The sequence below is a fragment of the Psittacula echo genome, assembly GCF_963264785.1.
Source record: "Psittacula echo genome assembly, chromosome: 3".
Classification (NCBI taxonomy): domain Eukaryota; kingdom Metazoa; phylum Chordata; class Aves; order Psittaciformes; family Psittacidae; genus Psittacula; species Psittacula echo.
Window position 1 is genome coordinate 57,736,776 of NC_137736.1, and position 19,970 is coordinate 57,756,745.

At 39.5% G+C, this 19,970-nt stretch overlaps 1 protein-coding gene across 1 annotated transcript in view; it reads left to right on the plus strand.

Moving 5' to 3' along the window:
* Positions 1 to 19,970, plus strand: part of OCA2 (OCA2 melanosomal transmembrane protein) — a gene marked incomplete at both ends in the record, with an annotated part of 171,283 nt that overhangs the window by 129,500 nt on the left and 21,813 nt on the right. The gene's annotated exons all lie outside the window — the stretch shown is intronic.

Below are 19,970 nucleotides of genomic sequence, written 5' to 3' on the forward strand. Positions count from 1 at the left end.
CATAAATGTGTAGAACCACAGGAGAAACAAAGCCTCAGAAATTACTGCTTTGAGCACCCTCAACTTACCCTAAGCTCTGTAATGACACTAAATTCTTGCTTTGTTATTTAATAGTTTAAATTTAGTTTCTCATCTGCATATTTTCATGACATTCCACTGCCAGTAAAAGGTGGAATGTCCCAGTTTAGACTGAGTAGAACTTCATGATCCCATGAGCAAAACCTATTTATCCAAAAGCAATTACTTCTTTTGACTAATGTTTAGCATCTAAGAGTGAAAGTGTGATGCACAGCTAGTAACAGCTCAAGTTGGTTTTAAATAATAGTTTAATTAATAATAAATAATTGTTGTTTAATAGTGGAAGTTCCTTTGCAGGTTTTTAAGGGACCAGGTGAACTTAATGTGTACAACAGTTTAATATTTTTCCAAACTCCTCCAGTTTTAGAGACTGTGGTTGAAAGCTGTAAATGGAAACTGGCAAAGGACTAGACATGAAGTTAGAGTGTACTTGATCTATGTAAAACATAATTCCTTGCTTATTTTTCTGCATGTTTAGGGCAAAGGATACCGTTAAGTTCACTCCAATATTTTTTTCTCTTTTTTCTTTATATTTTTGATTTTAGTTTCTCACCTCTACCAGCTTTCCTTTGTATTGTTACTTCAAAGCCTTCAATCTTGCGTGATTAATAAGATTATTATATGGGAGTATCTGGAATAGAGGCAATGATAATCCTAAAAAGAAAGGTGGTCTGAACTGTTCTTGCTAAAAATCTTGCTATAAGCCTGTGCTGCTCAGAGCACAGTTTAAGTCTTCACACATAGTCTTCTGATGATACGATGTAGAAAGACAGAATGCCTACCAAATGAAAGTCTTGGTTGTCAGGACCTTTGAGACTGCAGTACAGTCTTACATAATACACAGTGATAACTAGCAGACTTCTTGGAAGTCAAGCCCTTGTACAAAAAATATGGTGATGCAGCAGTAATGGAACTGTGGATTGTTCATGTTTCAACTTCAGATTTTTGGCTTGTCATCTGGAGACTTAACTTGTATGTAGCAAAATGTCTTCTACATAGATTTGTTCTTAATGCTTCCATGACACTGACAGAGTACCTGAGCAGAAACAAGGCTATAAAGCCTCACTTTTTTAAGTCTCTTCAGCAGTGTTCACTGGACTGTATTCTTTGGGAAGATTAAAGACAGTACACATGTTATGAAATTATCTTCTATACATAGGCTTTCAGTGGAAATGATTACTAGGAAAGGCTGTAGATGTTGTGAGCAAAGATGTGAGAACTGAATCCAGAGTGGTCACAGGCAGATAGCAATGGCTGTTAATTAGCAGAAAGAACACAAAAGCCTACTTTTTCCAGCTTCTTCTCAATCACCGAGCAGGCAGATCATGAGCTCCTTCACAATTTGTCTTAGGAAAATATTTGTTTCAGTTGAATGTGCTCCAGTTCATTATTTTCTCAGGCTTCTCCTGGCATTAAGAGGTATTACATGTATCCCCTGAGGATTTTGATCTTGCTTAATTTTGTATATGAAGGTTGTCTCAAAGCATGAAGTGATTTGTCTGCATTACTTCCCTGTTTGCCCAGGATCACTCGTTAGGTTTCACATCCCTAGTCAGGGTCCTCTGCTGTGCTTCTACCAGTTTGTTACTGTCTTATCTTGCAAATCTCTTTGACTCACCAGGGGATGGATACCATGTGTGGGGAGATGGTGGCCCTCTGCTGCTTTACTTTTGCTAGGATGTCTTCAGTGCAACCTGTGCTAGTATTGTTTGTTTTGTCCTGCTCAGGTGTCTCTGTGCAGGAAACCCATGACATGCCTGTCCCCAGAAGGGGGACATACAGCACAGTATGCTACCTCCCATACTATTCCTCCCTACCTGCATGCTCTTTTTTTCTGCAAACCACGTTTTGACGGGGTGGTCTGAGGAGGAAGTTCGGGCAGCCCTGGGCAGGGCTGCTAAGCATGTCTGGTGAATACACCTTGACACAACAGAAGCGGAGAGGCTCTGGAGGTTGTGGGTGCCTCATGGTGCAAGGCATCATGATGACTCTTAGTGTAGGGAGAGAAAAGAAAAAGCAAGAACCAGGGTCTGTATCTTATAAGAGGGCTGATAGGCTCATGACCTTTCCTGCATGTGTCTTTGCACAGGGGCACTTGGTGTGGTTCATGGTTCCTCTTCTCTTTTTCTAAGAGGGAAGCAGTGGCAGCCCAGCTGGTGTGTTGTAAATGCTGTTTGGCTGCTCAGCCAGAGGAGGTCAGGTGTGATAACTTGCCTCAAAAGCTGTGGTATGATGTCCAGGGTTCAGCAGCAGCAGTCAGTTTTTCTCCTTCTTAGTAGCTGGTGCAGTGCTGTGGTTTTGAATTTTGGCCTGGGAATAATACTGATAAAGCCGATGTTTTCAGTTACTGGTCAGAATGTTTACCCTGACCAAGGACTTTGTGAGTCTCATGCTCTGCCAGGGATGAGGAGAAGCCGGGAGGAAGCAGGGACAGGACACCTGACCCAAACTAGCCAAAGAGGTATTCCATACCAGAGCACGTCATGCCGGGGGATGTAACTGGGAGTTACCCGGAAGGGCACGTTCTCTTCTCTGTCGGGGGCATTTCCGGTGAGTGGTATCGTATTCTCTTCCCTTGTTATTTCTCTTATCATTATTATTATTGGTGGCAGCAGTAGTGATTTGTGTTATACCTTAGTTACTGGACTGTTTTTATCTCAGCCCGTGGGAGTTACATTCTTTTGATTCTCCTCCCCATCCCTCGGGGGGGGGGGGGGCCGTGGAGGAGTAGAAACTGCGTGACTGACTTGCCAACTGGCTTAAACCACGACAGTTCTTTTTGGCGCCCAACGTGGGGCTTGAAGGGTTGAGACAACGACAGATCTGACCAGAGTGTGTCTAATCGTATTTGTGATAAGCATTCAGTGTTTCGTATTAATAGTCACTCATCACAATGCTGATTTATTGGCTTTCAAAGTTGTTGTTTTTGATCTCACAATTTCAATATGCTGTAGCTTACTTAGAGCCGGTATTTGCTGTGTTAGTGTTTTTCAAGTGTGGGGCTTGGGCTAAGGTTATTGTCTCATTGTATTTTATGGTAATGACTTGTAATACAATAGAATCATTGATCATGAAACTGATCTGGCTTACGTTCCTAGTGTGGTCACCGCCTTTATACTTTGGGAAGTATATAATACAAGTGCTTAGCAATTACACATCTTTTTTCTCTTTCCTGGGCGGTCAACCTATGAAAGAGACATTCTCTTACCCTCCCAGTGCCCCTTCCAGACCATTTACAGCATCGTTTGAGAGTTTTGAAGTTTTTGAGTGGCCTTTTAATATTGTTGAGACCTGTTTGCTGATTGTGATGGGGGTCACCATGTTGGCATGCATACAGAGTGTGTTTTGTCCACAACCATTACGTCTGATCTCAAGAGTTAAGCAGAGTCAGGTTTGGGTCTTGTCTGGGGTTGGATGACGATATAGGGGGACCGAGAGATTTTCCCCGAGGCTGGACAGCCATGAGTGGCAGGGTGTGTGGGATAGTATGGGCAAGTATCTAGGTCAGTGGGCCCCTCCAGTGCTTTGGAATTTCACCACCGAACAAGTGCAAAATCCAGAAGAATTAGTAAAACACTTAAATGAGGTGTGTTGTCATCCTGGTCGTACCAGAGAGGGACAAATCATGTCAACGTGCTGGGGCTTGGTCTATGCTTACAGGGCCTTGTTCAACACTATTCAGCACCTTCAAAAGGAAAAAAATGTCCCTGGATGTGAAGGCAGGGCTCTGCAGGCAGGGTCTCCTCTACACATCATGCAACCGATGCTACATGGAGTAAATGGGCTGCACTAATTACACAACGAGCTCGAATAGGAAATCCCAGTCGTCCAGGCATTCTAGAAGTCGTCATGGACTGGCCAGAGGGCAAAGATTTTGGAATGTCACCAGAGGGGGAGGTGATGCGTGCTGAAGAGGCCCCACCATATAATAAACTGTCAGAAAGTGAAAAGCAGTATGCCTTGTTTACTGATGGGTCCTGCCATATTGTGGGGAAGCATCGGAGATGGAAGGCAGCCGTATGGAGTCCTCAACGACAAGTTGCAGAAACTGCTGAAGGGGAGGGTGAATCGAGTCAGTTTGCCGAGGTGAAAGCCATCCAGCTGGCCCTGGACATTGCTGAACGAGAAAAGTGGCCAGTACTTTATCTCTATACTGACTCATGGATGGTGGCAAATGCCCTGTGGGGGTGGTTGCAGCAATGGAAGCAGAGCAACTGGCAACGCAGAGGTAAACCCATCTGGGCTGCTGCACTGTGGCAAGATATCGCTGCCCGGGTGCAGAACCTGGTGGTGAAGGTACGCCATGTAGACGCCCATGTACCCAAGAGTCGGGCCACTGAGGAACACCAGAACAACCAACAAGTGGACAAAGCTGCTAAGATTGAAGCGGCTCAGATGGACTTAGATTGGCAACATAAAGGTGAATTATTTTTGGCCCGGTGGGCCCATGACACTTCAGGCCATCAGGGCAGAGATGCAACATATAGATGGGCCCGTGATCGAGGGGTGGACTTAACAATGGACACTATTGCCCAGGTTATTCATGAGTGTGAAACATGTGCTGCAATTAAACAAGCCAAACGGTTAAAGCCTCTTTGGTATGGAGGACGATGGCTGAAGTATAAATATGGGGAGGCCTGGCAGATTGATTATATCACACTCCCACCAACCTGCCAAGGCAAGCGCCATGTGTTTACCATGGTGGAAGCAAACACCGGATGGCTGGAAACATACGCTGTGCCCCACGCCACTGCCCGGAACACTATCCTGGGCCTTGAGAAACAGATTTTGTGGTGACGTGGCACCCCAGAGAGAATTGAATCAGACAATGGGACTCATTTCCGGAATAACCTTAAAGACACTTGGGACAAAGAGCATGGCATTGAGTGGGTATATCACATCCCCTACCATGCACTAGCCTCTGGGAAAATCAAATGGTACAATGGGCTGTTAAAAACTACACTGAGAGCAATGGGTGGGGGAACTTTCAAGCATTGGGATACACACTTACCAAAGGCCACCTGGTTGGTCAACACCAGAGGATCTGCCACCAGGGCTGGCCCAGCCCAGTCAGAACTTTTACATATTGTAGAGGGGGACAAAGTTCCTGTGGTGCACACGAAGAATTTGCTAGGGAAGACAGTCTGGGTTATTCCTGCTTCAGGTAAAGGCAAACCCACTCGTGGGATTGCTTTTGCTCAGGGACCCGGATATACTTGGTGGGTAATGCGGGAAGATGGGGAAGTCCGATGTACACCTCAAGGGGATTTGATTTTAGGGGAAAACAGCCAATGAACTCAATTGTATGCTGTTGCCTGCTACGTAATACTTTTATAGCCTGTCAGCTAAAAGTCTGCAGGGCACCAGCGACTGGCCCTGACTTCCCCTGGCCCTGACTTCCCTCCGACCATCATCCCAACAGAGAATGAACTTTGATAGAACCAGATGAGTTCTACAGTAAAGGAACGATCAGCATCAGCAGGCAACGATCCAACACTGCACACAGCCTCTCCTGCCCTGAAAGACTGTTACAAGAGATGGAGCCCTACATCATGGACCGAATGGACTCAGCAGCTTTATAGGAATTGGTCCATGCACTAAGATAACAGTGCACTGAGATGAGAGTGAGGGTATATGGAAAATGTGGGATCTGAGCATGACGTGAATGATATGGAATAAGGGGTGGATACTGTCCTGGGTTCAGCAGTAGCAGTCAGTTTTTTTCCTTCTTAGTAGCTGGTGCAGTGCTGTGGTTTTGAATTTTGGCCTGGGAATAATACTGATAAAGCCGATGTTTTCAGTTGGGGGTCAGAATGTTTACCCTGACCAAGGACTTTGTGAGTCTCATGCTCTGCCAGGGAGGAGGGGAAGCCGGGAGGAAGCAGGGACAGGACACCTGACCCAAACTAGCCAAAGAGGTATTCCATACCAGAGCACGTCATGCCGGGGGATGTAACTGGGAGTTACCCGGAAGGGCACGTCCTCTTCTCTGTCGGGGGCATTTCCGGTGAGTGGTATCGTATTCTCTTCCCTTGTTATTTCCCTTATCATTATTATTATTGGTGGCAGCAGTAGTGATTTGTGTTATACCTTAGTTACTGGACTGTTTTTATCTCAGCCCGTGGGAGTTACATTCTTTTGATTCTCCTCCCCATCCCTCGGGGGTGGGGGGCGGGGGGTGGAGGAGTAGAAACTGCGTGGCTGACTTGCTAACTGGCTTAAACCACGACATATGACCAGCCCAATGTGCTTCTGTGTGGAGTGCCTTCAGCAGAAGGAATCCTGTGCCAGGGTGTGCATGCTTGAATGGTGATGAATGCTGTAGTTTGCCAGAAGTCTAGCATTCAGGGAGAGGTCCCTCTCCAGAGCCAAATCTAGTTGCTTCCTTCCCTGGATCAAGAGTCCTATCTTCCCAAGGATCTGGGGGCATTCATCTCCTCCCAAACTGCTAGACATAGATGGATGTAAGGGGAAGACAGCCAGCCCTGGTTTCCCATTCTCACCTTCCAAGCAGCTCAGGCCCATATGCTGAAAGTATTGTATCTGTAAAGAAGGCCCCAGCAGGGATAGCATTTAGGTGGCAAGGATCATACTGAAAAAAGAGGGAGAAAGGCACAGATCTTCCTCCCTGTGTTGAAGCACCTTAAAGCGGACTGGTTCAGAGTTTGCTGCTGGTTGAGCAGATGTCAAGTCCTGGATGCGAATGAGCTAGCCAGTGTCACTGTGTATCTTATCCAGAACACATGTGGGTCTTGTTCCTTTCTCCCACATTACCTGTCAATGCATGTAGAAAACAGTTCTGTCTGAAAGTGCTTACAAGAGGAAGAGCAAAATTGCCTGTGAGAAAAAATGCCTTGGTTGCTATGAATTCAACTTGCTGTTCTGGCCCTTAGGAGTTTTTCTGATACTTCATTATGTTCCACTGAAATGAAAAGATTCCCATGTCCCTTAGAAAATAAAAATACTGTAATAAGCTTAATCACCATGAAAATATTTTTACCTTTGAATCTGTTATACATCATGTTATGTCAACAAAAAGAGGCTTCTACTGATGTACCAGCAGCAAAAGAAAGATTGGAGGACATGTGAGACTGCCACTGAATGGGAAAATAACCTCCTAACAAAGGATGTGAAGGAGGCAGAAGTTTTCAGTGCTGTGATCAGCACACAAAGTCCAGCTGTAGGCAAGCTATCAGTGGTGCTCCCCAGGGTGCTTGTGATCCCTGGCAGTGACTTCCAAGCTCAGCCATTGTGGGATTCAGTCCCAAAAATCTAAAGGTGAAAAATAACTGCTACTGGAAGACTCAAATTCAAAGGAAAGGAAGCAATATTAAGACTAAAACAAAACTCAAAGTCCTAGGAAGATCAAACTCAGAAGTAGCAATTTGCCCTTGCTTTTTTTGGAGTCAGTCCATCAAAATTGCACTTCTTTTCCACCTTGAAAACTTCCTCATCAAACTGTATTTATGTATTTTAATCTTTTTGTTACCAATGAAGAATCTGGCTCCAGCTTCATAGCAGAAGTTCTCATTGCTATAGGGGCTTTAATTATCTGTTTCCACTTGCTAATAAAATTGCCAGCTTGATTTTAATTTTCTCTTTAAGAGAGGCATTTATAACCTTGTAAAGATACGTAGTATTTCAAACACAAAATAAGTCATGTTTCTTCATCCTATTGTAATTCACTACCAGCCACCCCTGTGTGCCTGTGCTGCATGATATGATAAAAAAAAAAAAAAGAATCAAGAATCACAGATAAATGCTGAATTTATGTGACACAAAAAGAAAGTGGGTATTATGGGAAATACTCTATTTTTAATTAAGCAAATTGCGGCTGACTGAATATTTCAAGGTGAGGGATATGTAGGTAAGAGAAGAATGAATTGGATAACTCTATGTAATGAGATAAGAATACAGGAGAGATGATTTGATACATGAGGAAGCAGTCTGTCCAGAGGAACAGGGTATGAATCTAAGGACCAAATTTAGATTACAGTGGTCAGGTTAGTTGAGCATGATCCTGAAAGCATTGTGCATAGTTTCAGGTTTGCATTTTTCTGTCACTGAACTCTGTTTATATGTCATCTGAAGGGATGAATTAATATTGTCTGTCTTCTCTAGGAATAACAATAATTTGGAAGTGTCAAAAAATGTTGATTTTTGATAATACCTTAGGAAAGAACTTGTTTTCATCATAGGATTTGTCTTCGGAGATATTCACAGCAAAAATATTTACAGTAGGATATCACATTTATCCCTGCTTGAGAGCACTCACCCATAAAGACTGTGAAATAGTGCTTCCTGTGAGAACTGTCATTCATGCATGTGGGAGGACAAATGTGATGTTCCTTGCTACCGCCTGTGTATCCTATTTACACAACATATTGAAAATAACTGTTAAAAAAACCACATTAGGCTCTGTAAAGCCATAAAAATGTCTCTACTTGATTATGTGTTAGACAGCTAAAGTCCTTTTCCTTAATTTTTCCTACTTTCTTGCTATTAACACCATTCTATGAGAAACAGTGTAGCTGTTTATGGCTGATTCTGATCAGAATAAAACCAGCTGAAGTGTTTTGGGTGTGAATATTGATGATGGAGACTTCAGTTGAGCAACGTGGTATCTAGAAACACAGAATCACAGAATCACAGAATGGTTTGGGTTGGAAGGGACCTTAAAGATCATTCAGTTCCAACTCACCCTGCCATGGGCAGGGACGCCTCATACTAGACCAGGTTGCTCAAAGCTCCCATTTAACCTGGCCTTGAACACTGTCAGGGATGGGGCAGCCACAGCTTTTCCGGGCAACCTGTGCCAGTGTCTCACCACCCTCACAGTGAAGCGTTTTTCCTAGTATCTAATCTGAATCTACCCTCTTTCACTTCAGTCATTGCCTCTTGACCTAACCCTGAACACAATTCACCTGTGGGCTTTCTGATCAACTGTGCAGCTCCAGAAGATAGAATTTTGGGATGTTCCAAGTATTTAGCAAAGATCCAATGGATACATATGAAAATATTTATTACAGATTTAGGGAACTGAGTTTAACAAATGTAGTTCAATTTTTAACATGCTATTCACTAGTATGCTAAGAAAGGCAAAGCTATAGACAATCTTCATTTTCAGCTGATCTCTCAATGAAGCAGAAAAGTAGTTCAGCATATTCACCTTCCAATATCAGGTTCTAGGCTGGGTTTGTTAAGAAGAATGGCAGTTTTATTTCAGCTGTCCAAGAACAGTCATTGTCAGTGTTGGTCTAACAACTGCTTTTAAGCTTTATATTGACATTTGTGGCAGTTGAATAAAGCGGATGCTGTTTATAATAAACAGTTGCATATCTTACATCAAACCCTATGAGAGTAAGTATTTATGCAATAGTGTGGAGGAAACTATGTTAAGAATAATTCCTGACTTATGGATTTTTTTTTTTTTTCAAAATTCTTTTGTTTTTATCTAAGGTCAAGAAGCACTGTAAGTAGCAGTGTAAACAAATGAGGTTTCAGCTTGTTTATTTTTAGGAAAATGGGGGAAAATAGTATTTCAAACCTTTAAATATGAAGATATTTCCTTTGGCAACTTGAAATATGATTTATGTGTATCATGTGAAGTTTTTCATATAGATTAAGTTGCTCCTATGTCTTCTAAGTAAAGACGGTATCTTTGAATTTTTTGACCTTCTGAACATGCGAGTGCTGATTTTAATTTCTCTTATTGCCATGAAGTCTTTTGGATTAGCATATTAGTTTCCAGTAAAGGTAGATGGGATCTAAATACTTACCATCTTATTCAGCTTAAATAAAGTAATGTGATTCAGGTATTAAAATTTTATGATGTTTTTCTCTTTAAAGGCTATGAAATGTGTGTGTTTCATCCTTTATGTTTTTTGAAAAAGAGGTTTAAAATGCAGTTGCAATAATCCAATGTTTCATTGGGCCCTATAGGAAGCAGCAATAGGAAGCTCCAGACACATACATAACCCTTTAATATTATGGGGTAAGCTCATAGAAGTAGTAGATAATCATAGGATCATAGAAGAGCCATTAAAAAATTCAGGTTGGAAGGGACCTTAGGAGGTCTCTTATCTAGCCTTGGGCTTGAAGTAGGCTTGCACAGGGACAGCACAGCCTCTTAGGGCAACCTGCTCTACTGCCTTGCTGTCTCTATGGAGAAAATGCTTCTCCTCTCTTGTTTTTTTCACTCACTTGTGCCAGTTTTCTCTCACAGTTCTGCAACACACTGCTGTAAGGAGCGCAGCTCCAGCTTTTCAGTCACCCCTTGTAGATGCCGGGCATACTGCTAGTACCCCGGAAGCTGTCTCTTCTCCAGCTGACCCAGCCCAGCAACCTTCACTTCTTCTCAAGGGGCAAATACTCCAGTCCCCCACTGCCCTGGAGACCCTCTGATGTGCCCCCAGTTTGCCCATGACTTTCCTATGTTGGAGGACAATATTTACTGAAGAATGTCTCATAAAATCCTAAGTTTCAAGACTTTTATGCTGAAGGTTCCCAGATTTGTTCGTAAGTGATCATAAATTGTATAGTCTGTGCATATATGTATGCATGAAATACACAAAGAAATTAAACTTTTATAGACATAAATTTTGATCATGGGTCACTTGTGGCCAAGCATGAACAATAGTACCTCAAGTGTGCGAAACATTGTAACCCTGTAATGTGAAGATACTTGACTGTGAAATTATCATCAGATACAAAAAATTCTTTTTTTTTGAGGGATGGAGCAAGCTGAATAATAAACCAAAACCATATCAAGATAAGAGCTGGATTAATTTTTTTCATGCTAGAAAATATTATTATTTTAAATTCTGAAGTGGTGTACACCATTTAGGAGGCCTGATGTATAATCTCTGAATTGCCTCATAGGACTTCAGGATATCTTTCCCTTCCACTAGCATAAAGCTACTGTTTCTAGCCTCATATGACTACATGATATTAGCTGTGAAATCCAGACTATCTCCTGATATAAATGGTTACAAAAAAATGAAATTCCATGCCACACCTTGTGTTTCAAATTCTGCTCATTTGCATAGGTACTGAGTCTCCAAAACCTGGGTGTTAAACTTTACTTATGTAGGTTTTGAGAATGTGTAAATTGGGGACAATTGCACCAAATGGGACACTGACAATCTGTGGAGAAGGTTGTGGGTTTGGGTTGTTTGGGTTTTTTTTTTGGGGGGTTTTTTTTTTTTTTTTTGGTTTTTTTTAGATCAGTAGTGCTTTAGAATTCAGAATTTCTGAGGTGTTCAGACATTTTTAAATTTGAAAGGTTAAATTCAGAAAGATTACAGGGCAAGGTCTAATGAATATTGGTCTGTCATGCAAATGAGTAACGAATGTTATTCTAAGAGCTTTTCCCTAGATGCTGCAAACTCCTCATATTTCTGGTGTATTTGCAAGTATACTTTTTTTTCCTCTCATGAAATACTATATGTATACATAATATGAATAAAATTATCCATCCAGTTCTTGCAGGTATTTTTAGTTTACTGACATTACATATCACTAAAATAGGTAAGGAAAAGAGCTACACATAGAAATAAAGCTTCGAGAGAAAAACTGTTTTGGATCACACTAAAACCAGATGAGAATTTAATTTCTGTTGTTAGCTGAAATGCAGGATACTGATCCTGGTTTATTCTGAAAAACATAATAGCAGTATGAATGGAATAACTAAGTTCGTTACTGGAGAATTTATGATCACACTAGTGCTCCTACTAGATGTATGGGTTATTGGAGTGATCATGTTTATAGTGTATTCTGTTACAAATTTCATGCAATGGAAGTCATAAGTCACAAATAGTATAGAGTAATTTAACACTTTGAAACTAATTAATGGGCAGTGAGGAGAGTGGTAAATGAAATATATAGCTGTATTTTTGTAGCATTGACCATAATCCATTCTTTGTCACATTTCTATATACAGACTACCAATGGAATCAATACTTAATAACTTCCCAACAGCACTTGGAATGAAAATAATTTTAACATGATTTCTGGATATTTTCTGGCAGTGTCAGAATACGGATGTCTTACTGGGTTTGTATAGTTCTACTCCTAGAAAATAATTTTACGCAAAGGTTTTAAACATACCTGCATTGTGTCTTCCTTCATGAAAGACCTAAAATTCTCCCACAATGCATCTGTAATAGTTATGTCATTAGGCTGATACAACCTGCTGAGATAGATGTTAGGAATCATCTTTCAAGACTTTATATATAGAATCCTATATAATCTGTAGAATTCTACAGTGTTAATCTACATTAAACAAATCTGCCTAACCACACCTGGAAAGCATTAAATGCCGAGGTTTGTATTCAAAATACATGGGATGGATTTTTCTCTGCATACATACTTTTAGCTGTGTTGAATACACAGGGAGCCTGGAACTCCTACACAGCTAGTTTGGCAAGGTGAATCCCTTGCTTGTCTGTTCCAACCAACTTTTTCTAATTTTATTTCATAATCAGTACAGGTGGCAAGGGGAAGCTAGAGAATTGGAAGGGAAAAGTTAGATTAAAGAAACTGGGAGATACGCTGAGGCATTCTGGAAACATGAAGAGACAACTTTCGTACATGGAAATAGTCCTTTCTTCTTGGGAGTGGAAAGAGCATTCCTGTTCTTATTTCCTTCTGATAGAAAACAGAGGGTAGGAGATAGGTAGGGGGAGAAGAAACAAAGAGAAAGAAGGAAAGATGTACCCAGGTCTCATTTCAGGTTGGAGCTGGTACATGGTCGTCTAGAACATAGCTGTTTGGAGACTCGCACTGCTCATGTTCTTGGAGCAAGGCTTCGTATACTGCTATTAACATCTGTCTTCTTATTCTCTACTGCCTTTGTGTTGAATTTTGAACTTTGATGAGTTTTTACATACAGATGAATATTGAAACATATGAACTAAATCAGATGTGCATCAAGATGGAGTGATTCCTGTAGCTAACCCACAGTTAGTTAATAATTGAGTTTGTATTTTACCTTATACGTAAGAAATCACATTTATTGTCTTTTCATTGGAGCAGTCCTTAATAAAAAATGACTTCTTCTAAAACGAGGATTTCAACAGTCTGTGAAGAAGTTCATTCTTGCATTGGCTTAGCATTTGTGAAAGATTTAAAATCTTGTCTTTCTTTAAATTCTATTTTAACATTGTTGTTTCCATAGTTTTTTGCATATGACAAGTTTGTACAAGTTTTCTGAATTAACACTGCTTTCAGGTTACCGATCTATGATAGTTGTTACATAAGGGGATATTGCAGTAAGAAATTTATTTACAGACTTATGTTTAGACTACTCGAATGCTTTTGCATTTCTTTTTCTAATAATCTGTAAAGAAAGCTGAAGAGAAGAAAAAAATCTTACTATATCTAGGTGGGTGAGATTGAAAGGTTTTGGGAAGTGCTTTGTGAGACTTTCACACTATGCTTTTTCTTTTTTTCAAATGAACACAATCATGTTTTTATGAAAAGATTCCTGGAGTATCAACAAAGCCCAGGATTTTAGTAGCAGATTATGATCTGTGCCTAAGAGTGTATTTGAAAATCCAAATAACAGTGTACTGCTTCTTCAGTGTCTCTTTAAATAGAAGCCATATAAAAACTTAAAAAATGAATTAGTAGAAAAATCTGCAGGGAACAATTTTTCACTGGTAGGTGATGGATTTTAAACAAAAACTCTTTCTTTGTTGATATGTCTGGCCATGAGGATTCATATTTTACCACTACTAATACGGGCTGAATTCAGCTAGCAATATTCACCTTTTCTAGCAAGCTTTTAAAAGGCAAATAGATAACCTAATTTTTCATTTTGCTGAGTTTAATTTCCACCAGATCCTCTAAAGCTAGAGTTGTACTGTATCTAAATGTACAGAATTCCATGGTTAGATATAAGATATAATTAAAATAGGTCGTATCTAGTTTTAGGGGCATCTGGACTGAAAACATGAAGATTCTGTAGCTGATTAAATTTCTACAGCATTAAGGCAGGAATTAATTTGAAGCCTTTCTGGTTTTGCATTGAGGTAAACATGCTTTTGCTAAATGCTAAAAGACACAAAATGAAGGTCATATGTACTATTATGCTTTTTAGGCATGTCATGATTTTACATTTTAAAAAAGCTGGAGCCTATTAAATCAGAGGTATTTTTCTGTAATTAAAAGAGGTCAGTACATTATTTTCCTAGATAATTCATCAACGCCGGTAGTGCTAATGAGAATTTGGGCTGTGTGTCAAGAGTTAGTGCATCTATGTCTCTGCTGCCATTGTGGTTTAGTACTCGTTTCATTGCAGGTCATTAAATGAAAGGTTTGCTAGTGCCTGACAAGCTATGAGTAGATCCATGTGAGAAGAGAGGACAGAGTATCTATAGTCTCTTTTGAGTGACTGCACTCCCTGGTGATCATGCCCACATCGTATTGCCAGCTTGTTTTGATAGCTAAGCTTAAAGGAGTATTCTTGGCAAGAAGAGAAGTAGGACTGAAACTGTCTTTGCTGCTTTTCCGCACCATGTCTTGGAGCCAACAGCCGGGTTGAATTCCTTCTTGTTACCATCTCAGTTTATGTAGCACATACATAGAAAAGAAAAAGTTCTGCTCTTTATAGATGTGGTACCCAATTGACCTGTGTGTTGTGTAATAATGCAAAATCTTAATCCTAGTTTACTTGGTTAAGAAAGTATTTATAAAAAGGAGATGTTTGCCACAAATGTGGGAAAACTTTGGTGTAATTTTTACAGTGGTAGAATATAAGAAATGGAACAAAAACTTAAATAAAAAATAAAAAAAAAGGCAAGTCCATGCTGTTACAAGTGTAGTTTTCTGAAATGTGCAGATTACTTCTGAAATCACATCAGCTGTTGTTGAGCCCTCCCCCCTCTCTGTGACCATCAGAATTCAATCAGTCTAGTCTGACTTCATTTTTCAGTGGAAACTGCTGTTCTCTCTTTAGGAAGGAAATACTCTTGTTACTCTCTTAATTAGGGTACAAGTTGTTTTCCTTCCATGATTTCTGTTATTCTAGAAGTCATCTATTTACTCTGCTTGATGCACCAGTAAATAAGTGCTTCAGTGAGGTATAAAGCCGTTTCCTCTCCCTCTGACTTTCTGGGAGAGAACTTTTCTTTGTTTGGGCCTTATAGTTGATCCTAATCCTGTAGGTTAAAATGTATGTTCACAGACAACTAAATTTGACTGTTTGTGGCTTGTTACTTGGTCTTGGGTGACACCTGGCCCAGGAGTAGTTAACCATTCTGAGGTTAGCTTTGAGGCTGGCATAGCTGAACCCAAGGATCTTTCTCTTACACAAACCGTAAGAGCTGTGTTTTCTGTCAAGCAGGTGGTCAGATCAGATCCTGCCTTTTGGAAGCCATGCGTTATGGCCATTCATAAAGAAATAAAAATGAGCTAATAATAATCTTGCTGAATATTCCAAGCTCTCTGTGTATAGACTTGTGTCTATATATAGAGCTTGCTGGAAGCTTTTTTTTTTTCCTTTCGTTTTTACAGTGGTTTCACAGCCATGTGTATTTCACAACTTCTTTATGCTTTAAGATTTTTTTTCATCTCTTTTCCAGTTTCTCTCTTAGAAAGCCTGGCTCCTGTATAAGCTTCAATTGATCTTACAATTTTTGTTTTGTTTCTTCAGTGTGTTCCTGGAAGGTTCTAAATTGCTGCTTTGGCCTAAATACTTGCCTTTCGAAAAGCAAATGCAGAAGCTGCATTGAAACACTGTTTAGTTTGTTAAATAGCCGTGAAAATTTGCCTGACACAGGTGCTGGTTGGACTGTTTGAAAAAAATTAGATTGCTTCTCAGATACTGTCCCCACTATTTGTGGGAACCCTGTTTACTGTTTCATGATTTGTTTCATGTGTCTTGAAGGGGATTCACTTTGAAATAGGTTGAATTCCATTTTTCTTTTGTCAGTGTAATGAGATTTTTAAGTCTGAAAAGTATGCTCATCTCAGCAACAGAAGGAGGTTTGTCTGTAGTGATAGTGATATATAAAATGTTAAAAGAAAGAAGGTGAGCTATGAATAATCAAACCAGGAAGATATAAAAACAAAATTGAGACCATTCAAAACATTGAAAGCCAAAACCCAGCAAAATAAAAAATAATAATAATAGAAATCTGTTGTATTTCTTATATATAATATATTGATGAAGGGTGCTTATAGTAAAGCCAATTTGCAGTGACTGGGTGAACAGTCAAATACAGGTTTATAGTTTATGGAGTCCTCTGCTTTTCCTGCATTAGTGAGAACTCATTGCAATCAGTAGTCTCTTACTTTAATTCAGAAGACTTTGGATTGTTGTTAATAGTTCCATGCACTATTTCCATTGACTATTACAACCAGCAGGTGGTCATCAGTATATTAATAAAAATAACATTTTCTGTATTATACAGTTAAATAAAATCTATGAGAATAGAGACAGCTTAGATTATGTCTCATTTTTAGACCTATCACAATATGGATTATTTGGTCTAGTAGCTAACATAATGGCAGTATTTCTGTATAGCACACGATCTGTCACATTTTATTACTTAAGTGTAATATTAAAAAAACCCAAAATTGCTGTTATCTATCATGGACAAGGGAGCAAGGTAGGCTCTTCAGGATGGCTAAGATTTAATTTTGAAGTTAAAATCTTACACCTACAAATTGTGTGTATTTGACAAGAAAGGTGGGGGTTTTTTGAAGGTTTTACAGGAATATCTTTTGACAGATTGATTGTGTAAGTCTTCATGTTGTTCTAATAACTCCTTTTTAATGGGAGAACTTAATTGATGTCAAACTCAAAAGTTCAGTGACAGATAATGTGCCTTCCTTAGAGGTTAAAAATAATTGACACTTTTGTAGGCACAGAAAAAAAAAATGCCATAAAAATATTAATTTTTATAATTATTCAGATAGGAAGAGACAGAAATAAATTCAAAATGAGTGGCCACCTTTTCCATAAGTTTTGAGATAGTGAATATGACTATTAATAAATATAATCAGCAACCATTACTGAAAGAATTAAGGAAAGTGTGATAAGCCAGTGCTTGTCATAATTACTGTTGCAAATGGAGTAGAATTACAGGTTTTGAAATTTTTAAGTTTTCTGGTTATGCAGAAAATCTGAAAATACTTTTCAGAAATGCAGCTAAATTCTGAACGATTTGTAGTTTAGAAAAAATATTATATTTCCTTTTTAATGCAGATGCCTATATAAAAAATTCACCATTTGCTAAAGCAAATGGAGGGGAGGTTGTGCAGGTACAGTGTGGTCTATGGGTACTTTCAGGGCCATGGCAGCTTTGCAGTGTAATTTAAAATCAGATGATTTACCAGCATAAGCAGTGTCTGCAAGCTGTTTTGTCTGCTGTATACTGAGTAGTAAGACACAGCACAAAAAACCGCATACCTAAACTTATGAGTATAAATCATACGATATTACTTTAAAGGAAGTTTAGCCTGGTTGGTGACTTTACTGGTCACCTTTTGGGCAAACCTTCACCTCACAGAAGTTACAGATTTTCCCTTATGGTATTGTTACTCCAGAATTTTCTACATTTTCCTTGTAAAACAGGACAACTCTTAGAAATAGAATACTTGGCTCGAAATGTAACTCATCATACCTGAGTTCATCCATTTAATTCAGCCTATTCATTTATATTCCTTCTGCAGTCAGTGGAGAGGAAAAGGGAAGACTTGTTCTTACATATTAAAGGGATATCTCCTGATGAGAATTACTTCTTGAAGTCCCTTTCTTTCAGATGGCTAAAAATAAACCTATAGTGTTGTATCTTAAACCCAAATGATGCAAAGTGCACCTTGTAAACCATATATGTATAGTTCATTTTTACCAGCTCTTACACAAAGACTTCACTATGGCACATATGAAAAAGAAATACTGGTACATGACACATTGCTTTTACTACTTCCTGATTCATGAGAGCTAAAGGGTAAAATTATTAATTTATTGTGACAATTTTTAGTAGAATTTATGCATGCATGGGGCTATGTCTATGAAAGGCATAGTAACTGAGTGCAATTCTACATTGAAATAGTGTATTTAATTAAAAGTCAATATTTCAGTTTTTTATTTAACACTTCAACTAAAACACAAGTAGATCAAACCCACACCGATTTTGAAATAATTTAGTCTTCAAACCATTCTAATCAATTTTCAAATACTATTGACCTATTCAGGCACTAAATCTTCTGGGTTATTTTTATTCCAGAAAAGTGTAGAACAAAAAAAGTGGATGAATGCACTATTTCAATAGAATTTTATTCTGGCTAATCTTCATGTAACAGGAGTATCTTGATACAGTTTACCCAAAGATGGGATTCAGCTTGAATTAAAAATCCTGATGTGATAAGAGCTGATCATCTAAAATACCATTGGAGTTCCCAGCAGGGATGTAAGGCTTTATTCACTTGCCTAAACACACATATTTTTTTAGTTCTGTATCCGGGACATCTTCATGGGTCTGACAGATATGACATAAGATAAATGGACTATCATGCCATCCTCAAGTGGCAGCTGGAACCTGAGCAGCACTTGTCTTCATGTCTTCAAAAGCACTGCGTGCCTTTATTTAGGCAACTCATTTGAGTATCTCACAATAGACTCACTGGAATCTAATGTGTGATTTGTCTCATCCTGCAGTAGACACATATATTCTACACTCTGTCTCATTTACTGCGTTGACTAGATTTACCACTATCTAACATGGCAACTTAGACAAAAAATACTTTCACATATAGTTCCCGTCTACATGCGCCTGAATCTAGAGCTGAATCCCAGCATAAGTTTCTCATCATGCATACACTGACATAGTACAAAAGTTTTTCAAACGAAAATGCTAAAGAGAAAAATGAGTCATAACCAAGACAGCAACATATTAATGTAGAAACTGTGTACACAGGAAAAAAAAATAAAAAGGATACTGCAACACATTTATGTATGTTCATTTTGCTCTCTACTGTCTACTCTTTCTTCTTGTCCCTTACTGTTCCTCTATACATATTTCTTCCCTTGCTATTTCCTGCCCAGTAGCAGGCAGTGTTTTCCTCTCCCACAGAGATGTGTGAGAATAATGAGAAAGACGAGATAGATCCCTAGTGCTTCCAAAGCTTCTGAAAGGCTATTAGGTCAATGGTCAGGGCTTTTCAGCATGGTACGTCTGAGCCAGGTTAAAATCTGTATTTCATCTGGCTAAATAAATGAAAGGGACTTTACGTGGTAATCTCATTCTGTAGTTAACCACCTGCCGGTTTAGGGCTGGTGAGGGTCTTGTTATGATTTTTATGTTGAAGATGCTGGGCCTGGTTTGCTGGTGGGCAAGGGACAGCGGTGAAGGCCTGGCCCTTGGTGCTGCAGGTTGGGGCTTGGACAGGACCTTGGCTTCAGCAGGACTGTGTGGCTCTCTTTCTCTTGTTTACTTTCTCTCTGTGTATGCTTTCCTGCCCAACACTGGAATGACTATAAAAGGGCAGCTCATGGGGAGTACAGCTGTATGCTGATGAAGGTCATACTCCCTGGGAATATGGGATCTTGAAAGGGATTCTCCTACTGTGCTATCAGTGCAGTCTTGGTGAAGATTGTGCTTGCATGCTGAGGTGACCACTCATGCTTGTTGTATTTCACTTTACATAAAAAAATTATGTGAAACAAGCAGGCATCAGTTGTCCAGTGTATTTAGGAGGTAAAAAGGGAAGGAAGGACACTGTCTTGTTTTCGCATTCCCAAATGTAAAATATATTTAGTTAACAGCCTACAATTCTTTACCAATCAGCCATTTAGTCCATTGGAAATAATCCTTTTGCTATGTTTGATTCACCTTAAAATTCTCATCCCAGAGCAAATTTTGTGTATATTTTCATGCTTCTGT